This window comes from Euprymna scolopes, chromosome 34 (genome assembly GCF_053919585.1).
Source record: "Euprymna scolopes isolate OS-2025 chromosome 34, ASM5391958v1, whole genome shotgun sequence".
Classification (NCBI taxonomy): domain Eukaryota; kingdom Metazoa; phylum Mollusca; class Cephalopoda; order Sepiida; family Sepiolidae; genus Euprymna; species Euprymna scolopes.
Window position 1 is genome coordinate 64,834,729 of NC_136515.1, and position 9,504 is coordinate 64,844,232.

Below are 9,504 nucleotides of genomic sequence, written 5' to 3' on the forward strand. Positions count from 1 at the left end.
GGGGAAAAAGTTTACAGTAAACCCACACTTGTTTCTATATATATTTATATATGCGTATATATTTTTGTTAAACAAATCTATCAATCTCTCTCTCTCTCTCTCTCTCTCTCTCTATATATATATATATATATATATATATATATATATATATTTATATATATATACATATATATACATATATACATATATATATACATATACATATACATATATATATACATATATATATATATATATACATATATATATATATATATATATATATATATATATATATATATATATATATATACATATACACACGGCATAATCACGTTGACACACCGGTTCTCGTCAGATCAACGAAGTTAAGCAACGTTGAGCCTGGCTAATACCAGATGGGTGACCATTTGGGAATTCTAGGCGCTGTATGTGCTCTCCGCTTATCTCGGCATTGTTTCCAGTCATCTTGTACCTCAACTTACCACTGGTATGCAACAATGTTGACTCAGGAGAGGCGTGGTTAGAGGTTGCGCAAGTCTTGCCACACAAATTTCACGCGCAGGCACCCTTACAGTGGGTATCCATAGTCTGTCAAGACTGATGGAAGCCTTCATATATATATATATATATATATATATATATATATATATATATATATATATATATATAAGTGAAAGTGTCTATGTGTGTGTCTGTGTGTCTGTGTACATTTACCTACGCAATAACTCTGTCAATTTATAGGCTACAAATTCGAAATTTGATATACAGGAGAGTGAGATTTGGGAAAATCGATGTGATTGGTTTTCGGACAGAAATTTGGGGTACTAAGGGGTCAAAATTCAACGATTTGACCTTTGATAACTATACCAAACTCCTCCTGCAATTTAGGGTCTAAACATGTGAAATTTTAGATATAGATTTCTTGGATGTAACTTAATAACATCATTTGGCCCATAAACAATAAATTTAATGGGGTCATAATAGGGGTCAAAGTACAAAATATTGATCTCTGCGGTCTCTTCCAAATTACTCAAACAATTTCTGGTCTAAATATTTGAAATTTTACATAAAGTGTATTCAGAGATAGGGCAAGCTTTTTCATCAGTTTAGGTCGAACATTTTTAGTTACCAATATATAAATGTATGTATGTATGTCTGTTTGCATATCTACCTTAAACTTTCAATATATGCGACGGAGTTTACCAAGATCAGTATCGTTTTAAAGATCGACCTTTCGTACGACAAATATCGAAAAATTGGCTAAAAACATTAATATCTTTCCCTTCAACTAGGCACTTTTTGGCAGGAGGAGGCACTTTTTTCGCCGAGATTTTTGAAATTATCCTCTCCTTTAGATTGCCTTGCCTTAATTTTCAAAAATGTCGCTTCGTGTTTGACGGGGGTCGTAACAGCATAAACGTTAGTTTTTCCCCCGTTCATTTCCTCCTTTGCGGTACGGGGTCGAGCCTGCCTTCCTACTACGTCTTCTTTTTTTATTGCTCAATTGCTCAACACACACATCCAAACACCCGGGCAACGCCGCGCTGGTATGCTAGTATGTCTACAAAAGTGAAAGTGAGTGTGTGTGTGTGTCTTTGTACATTTCCATATGACATAACTCTGTCAATTTTTAGTCTACACACTCGAAATTTGATATACAGTGTACTGAGATTTTGGAAAATCGGTGTCACCGGATTTCGGTCAGAAATTTAGCGAGTAAGGGATTAAAGTTTAACGATTTGACTTTTGAGAACTCTACCAAACTCCTCCGACAATTTTTGATCTAAACGCTTGAAATTTTGTATATAGGTTCCTTGGACATGTATCTTATTAATAACTTGGTTTTAGATCAAAACATTAAATGTTTATGGGTCATATTAGGGGTAAAATTAAAAAAAAAAATAGCGTTTTTTTTTTTTTTTTTGCTCAGCATACGCCTCGAAACACCCGGGCAACGCCGGGCCGAAATGTTAATATATCTATAAAAGTGAATGTGTCTGTATGTCTGTTTGTCTGTCTATCTATATGTCTACATTTTGCTTCGCAATAACTCTGTTAATTTTCAGTCTACGTACTCGAAATTTGATATACAGAGTACTGAGATTTGGGAAAATCTATGTGATCGGTTTTCGGCCAGAACTCTGGCTGTTTAGGGATCATGGATCTAACTAAATAACTTTACTTGAACCCAAAACAATGAATGTTAAGGAGTAATAATAGGGGTCAAATTAAAAAAAAAATGACGTTTTTTATTGCTCAGCATACACCTCCAAACACCCGGGCAAGGCGGGCCACCAATGCGTATATATATATATATATATATATATATATATATATATATATATATATATATATATATATATATATATATAAAAGTGAACGTGTCTGTGTGTCTGTATGTCTGTGTACATTTTCCTTCGCAATAACTCTGTTAATTTTCAGTCTACAGACTGGACATTAAATATACAGGTTACTGAGGTTTGGGAAAATCGATGTGATCGGTTTCGGTCAGAAATTTCACTGTAAATGGGTCAAAGTTCAACGATTTACCCTTTGAGGATTATACCAAAGTCCTCCTACAATTTTGGGTCTAAACAGTTGAAATTTTAGGTATAGGTTCCTTGGATATGGATCTAACACGATAACTCGATTTGAGCCAAAATAACACATTTTAAGGGGTCATAATAGGGGTCAAATTAAAAAAAAAATGATCGTCTTTTTTTGTTTTTTTGCTCAGCATACACCTCCAACCAGCAAAGCAACGCCGGCCACCCATATCTATAAAAGTGAACATGTCTGTGTGTCTGTCTGTGTATCTGTCTGTGTGTATGTCTGTGTACATTTCCCTACGCAATAGCTTTGTCAATTTTAAGTTTACAGAGTCGAAATTTTATATACAGGGTACTGAGACTTAAGAAAATCTTTTTGATTCGTTCCCGGCCAGAAATTGGGCTGTTAAGGGGGTCAAAGTTTAACGATTTGACTTTTGAGAACTCTACTGAATTTCTCCGCGAATTTAGGGTTCAAACACTAGGAATTTTAGATATAGGTTCCTTGAACATGGATATAACTTAATAACTTGATTTGAGCCCAAAACAATAAATGTTAAGGGATCATAATAGGGGCCAAATTAAAAAAAATACCATTTTTTTTCTCAATATACACCTCCAAACAGCAAGGCAACCCCGGGCTTACATGGAAGTATATATATATATATATATATATATATATATATATATATATATATATATATATATATATATATATATATATATATATAAGTGAACGTGTCTGTGTGTCTGTGCGTCTGTTTATCTGTCTGTCTGTCTGTGTGTCTGTGTACATTTTCCTACGCAATAACTGTGAATTTTTAGTCTACAGACTCGAAATTTGATATACAGCGTAATGAGATTATGGAAAATCTATTTGATCGGTTTTCGGTCAGAAATTTCGTTGTTTAGGGGTTAAAGTTAAACTATTTGACCTTTGAGTACTCTACCACACTCCTCCGACAATTTTGGGTCTACACACTTGAAATTTTAGATATACGTTCCTTGGCCATGTATCTATCTTAATAACTTTATTTGACCCCAAAATAATACATTTAAGGGGTCATAATAAGGGTCTTAGGTTAAAAAATTACCCTAGTTTCTTTGTTTTTTTTTTGCTCATAATACACATCTAAACACCCGGGCAACGCCGGGCACCCGTTCTAGTACATCTATAAAAGGGAACGTGTCTGTTTGTATGTGTGTGGTGTGTCTGTCTGTGTACAATTTCCTACGTAATAACTTTGTCAATTTTTAGTCTACAAACTCAAAATTTGATATACAGGATTTGGTATACAGGATTTGGGAAAATTAGATATACAGGATTCTATATACACGATTTGTAAATTTGATATACGGGATTTGATATACAGGATTTGGGAAAATCTATGTGATCGATTGTTGGCCAGACATCTGTTGATTAAGGGGTCAATGTTCAACGATTTGACCTTTGAGAACCCTACCTCACTCCTCCGACAATTTGCGGTCTAAACGCTTGAAATTTTAGATATAGGTGTCTAGGAGATGGATCTAACTTATTCACCTAATTTGAGCGCAACATAATACATTTTAAAGAGTCATAATAGGGGTCACAGTTTAAAAACTTGACCACTTTTTTTTTATTTTGCTTAACATTCATCTCCAAATACCCGGGCAACGCCGGGGATCCATGCTAGTATAATATGAATATAATGTGAATAAATTTCTCGCTGCTCTACCCCCTATAGTGTCTATATTATATGATGAAGACTTTAAATAATAATCCCTTACGTCGAAATTGCAATATGTCTTGCTTGCCATGAAAAAGAATAAAAGAAGAAATTAGCTTTTTTTTCTAAGTATTTCTTTTGATTCATTACTTCTGGCCTTTTAGAAAATACTCCTTTGAAGTTTAACATATAAACGGCATTTCTCTAGCAAATAGAATGAAAACAATCTACTCTTGTTTGAATTTCTTATATAGTCAAAAGTGTGAATATACGATTACGAAGTTTGAATGTCTATTGCCTTATTTTTTGGAGTGCAAACGAGTAAAAATGTAAAGAAATAAAAAAAAAGATTGACCGACCGACAAATCTCCGTGTATATGTACATTGTCGCATGTGACAAGAATTCTTATTCTTGCAATAAAATATTAAGTAAAAAACATAATAGACTAAAAATACATGATAATAAATAAGTAAATTGATGTTTCTTATTTCGTATTATTTGTTATTTCCAATGGTTTGCGAGTTCGGAATGTGCATCCAGGCTAGGGGGCCAGGCTATTTCCATCACGCCCTATTCAATGCGCTCAACAGACACAACAATTGAGACGTGGCTATTTTAACGTTGATGCAAATAATGTCCCATTGTTCCCGTTCAGCGATGACTGATTACAAATCAAACCTTGTAGTATTTTCCATCCTATTGTCCAGTCATTCATTCAGTAGTTTTCGTTATCCTATTAGTCCGTGATGAAACGCCATTTTTTTCCTGTCTGTTACAAGAGGTGTTCTGTTTTTTTTTTTTTTTTTTGTCATCGCCTGTAGGTATGAAGGCTCAATAGCCCTCATCAGTAGGGTCTCGTCGACACAAGGAACTGGTCTACTATACCCGTGGCGACATCGCCCACCCTAACACATCTTCATCAGCAGCACCATCAACTAAGATGTGTAGTTCTTTCTTTTCTACTTTTTTTTTTCATTATTTCATTGCACTTTTTTATTTGCTGGCAGCAACCAAATGAAGTCTTTATTCTCTACTTCCGCAATCTTTCCTCCTCCATATCCGTTACATCCGGTATGTTTCTAAAACGAGAAACTCTCACTTTCTTTTATTTTCTATTTCTCACCTTTTCCTTGCCATTAGATTGTTACGCAATTAAATTATATAGTTCTTTCTTCTACGGCGTTCTATTTTCTTTGTTCCGTTTCCTATCCTCCCTCTGCTCACTCGTATTTACATATTTTCCTACTTCCTAATTGTGATATTAAGTTAGTAACATCCGCCATTTTCATTTTTAGTTTCTAAAAATATGTTTCAATATCTATTTAATTCGGAAAGCCGATATTTTGAGTTTCTTTTCATCTCAAAATATGCGCCAATGTTATTTTTCAGACATTCAGCAACGTTTGTTTATAAAAATTCGCCATTTTGATTTTTAGTTCGTAAAATCTGATCGTTTAACATCCGCCATTTTTATTTTAATATTTTGAGATCCGCCAATCTGATTGTTTTAGTGAGTAACATTTTGCACTTTGATTCTTAGTTCGTAAAATCTGATATTTTATCATCCTCTTTTTTCTTTTAATATTTTATTAGTTTATTGCATTTGCTATTTTCAATTTTTAGTTCGTAAAATCTGATATTTTTACATTCGCCATTTTGATTTTAATATTTTAACATCCACCATTTAGATTTTGAGGTTATAACATCCGCCATGTTGAATGTTTCGTTTATAACATCCGCCATGTTTATTTTTAGTTCGTAAAATTTGATAGTTTAACATCCACCAGTTTAATTTTAATATTTTATTATTCGCCATTTGTTTTTAGTTTGGATTTATCTTCATACATTCGCCAGTTTCACTTTAAGTTCCAAGTGTCTTGAATAAAAAAAATAAAATGTAAACCAAAGTTTAAGCTCGTAACATCTTCTTTTTGTGAATTGTTAATTCATAACATTTACCACTATATTTTTGTTAGTAATAACCACACAATTCATTTATTAGATATTAACATTTTGATTTTTTTAGTTCGTAAGCTTTGTCATTAGAATTTTTAGCTAATAAAATGCACGATTAAAATGTTTAATTTTGTAATCTTTTTTTTTTTTTTACTTTTTAGTGGGTAACAACCGCCATTTTCATTTAGTTATCCATTTTAATAGATAATTCTGGAGCAAAGCACGTCACGTGAACGATTCTTGTAATCGTTGGTGAATGTTTAAAAAATTTAATCTTAAGAAAATATATATGAAAAAGAATTGGGTATTCACAATAAAATAATCATGGTAGAAATGTATCATGAATGTTAAGATAGAAATTTTAGAACAAACAGCGATATAAGCTAAATAAACAAAATATGTGGCAAAGATAGAACCAGCTGATTAGTTTTTTTTGTAACCTGAGTTGAGGACGTAATAAGTGTAGAAATGCACCTAGAGTTTTAAACTGAAGTTCGTCAGAGATTGGAAAGTGGGAGAGTTGGAAGACTTTGCACGGAAGATATCGTCCCCGCATTTGGAAGCTGAGAAAAACTCTAACTTATCAGGAAACAAAACTTACAACGACTTTCAGCTTCAATGCGAAGTCGAGAATAAAGTGTATATAAAATACACTTGGTATTTGGCTGTTCCTTGACGGAAGACATTTGCTTCAGGACTACAAGAAACAGACCAGAATAGTGAGATACCTGACTATTTATATTTTTCTTTGTCTTGACCAAGCAAACAAAAATATTTATACGTTGTTGTAAGATTGTCTTTATTTGTTACGATGTAAACAAAGGTATATGTCAAAAAACTCCACACATACATACAACTAGATCATCTATATATACATCATGCGGGTATATATTGCTAACTCCACTATATACCATTCATAACATTTATTATTTTTATATGTAGGTTGAAACATATATTATTTTGATATATTTCTTTGTGACATTCACTCATTAGTTCGTAAAACATACTATTTAGTTTTATTTGTTCATAACTTTACAGAATCCGATATTTTGATTCTTAGTTCATAATTTCGTCATTTATTTTGTTTAGTGAGCAATAACCGCAATTTTGTATTTATTTGTTTAATAGCTTTCGGCTTGGCCTTTCCCTGTCGTGCAATATGCTTTAATATGATAATTTCTAATTCAAGCATATTGGTTTATTACTTCATAACATCGTACATTTTAATCTATTAGTTCATAACATCTGACATATTGATTTATTACTGAACTTTTGATTTGTTAGTTCATAACATATAACATTTGTATTTATTGGTTTATGATATATGGCATTTTAATTACTAAGTTTATAACATATTCTGTCATTTTGATTTATTTGTTTACAACATCTGGCATTTAAATGTCTTATTTTAGAACATCTAATATTTTGATTCATTATGTAATAATTCATAACATCGTACAGTTTAATCTATTAGTTCATAACATCTTACATATTGATTTCTTACTGAACTTTTGATTAGTTAGTTCATAACATCTGAAATATTGAGTTATTGTATTTGTGTGGTTTATGATATTTTACTTACTCAGTTTATAACATATTACATTTTGATTAGCTTCTTCAAAAATTCGGACATTTTGATTTATTTGTTCACAACGTTTGACATTTTAATTTCTAACTTTAGAACATCTAATATTTTGATTCGTTACGTAATAACATTTGCATTTTGATTTATTAGTTCAGAACATCTGAAAATTTGTTTTGTTCCTTATTAACACCTGCTATTTTAATTTATTGCTTTATAACATCTGACATTTTGATTAATTTATCTATAATATCTTACTTTTTGATTTGATATTTCATAGCATCTGATATTTGTTTTTATTACTTCATAACATCCGACATGTTTATATGTTACTTAATAAAATCTGACATTTGGTTTTGTAAGTTAAAAACATTTAATATTTTGAATGTTAGTTCATAATATCGGGTGTCTTTATTGTTATTCAGAATATCTGATATTCTGATTTTTTAATCATAACTTATGGCATTTTAATTTGTTAGTTCATCACGTCCGATATTTTTATGTGTTGGTTCATAATAGCTGATATTTGGATTTTTTTATCATACCTTATGGCATTTTAATCTATTAGTTCATAACAGCCGACATTTTAATGTGTTAGTTCATAATAGCTGATATTTTGACATTTTTATGCGTTAGTTCATAATAGCTGATATTTCGATTTTTTAATCATAACTTATGGCATTTTAATTTGTTAGTTCATCACATCCGACATTTTTATGTGTTAGTTCATAATAGCTTATATTTTGATTTTTTAATCATAACTTATGGCATTTTAATTTGTTAGTTCATCACATACAACATTTTTATTTGTTAGTTCATAATAGCTGATATTTTGATTTGTTGATTATAACTTATGGCATTTTAATTTGTTAGTTCATCACATCCGACATTTTTATTTGTTAGTTCATAATATCTGATATTTTGGTTTGTTAATCATAACTTATGACATTTTAATTTGTTAGTTCATCACATCCGATATTTTTATGTGTTAGTTCATAATAGCTTATATTTTGATTTTTTAATCATAACTTATGCCATTTTAATTTGTTAGTTCATCACATACAACATTTTTATTTGTTAGTTCATAATAGCTGATATTTTGATTTGTTGATTATAACTTATGGCATTTTAATTTGTTAGTTCATCACATCCGACATTTTTATTTGTTAGTTCATAATAGCTGATATTTTGTTTTGTTAATCATAACATCTGATATTTTGTTTGCTACTTCATACCATCTGATATGTTTATTTGTTTCTTAATAATATCTGATATCTCATTGGATAGTTCCCAACAGCTGACATATTTGTATGTTATTATAACCATGGACGTGTTATTTGTTACATCATTATATCTGACATTTTGATGTGTTATATCATAAAATCTGACATTTCAATGTCTTACTTCATAACATCTGACGTGTTTATTTGTTAGTTAATAAGATGCGAAATGTTGATGTATTTGTTCATGACATGCACACTTTGATTTATCATCAGGCATTTTCATTTATTACTCCATAACATTGGATATTATGATTTGTTTTTTATAAAATCGCCCATTTTTATTTCTTACTTAATAACATCTGTCATTCTGTATTAGTTACTTCATAACATCCTTTATTTTGTTTTGTTAGTTGTTAACATCTAACATTTTGATTTATGAGATCATAACATCTTACATTTTTATTTGATTGTTCATAAAACATTTCGGTTTATTAGTTCATAA

General features: G+C 30.8%; 1 pseudogene; it reads left to right on the forward strand.

Annotated features, from left to right (window-relative positions):
- The first annotated feature begins 297 nt into the window (after positions 1 to 297).
- On the forward strand, positions 298 to 414 carry LOC145259446 (5S ribosomal RNA; annotated as a pseudogene).
- Positions 415 to 9,504: the final 9,090 nt, after the last annotated feature.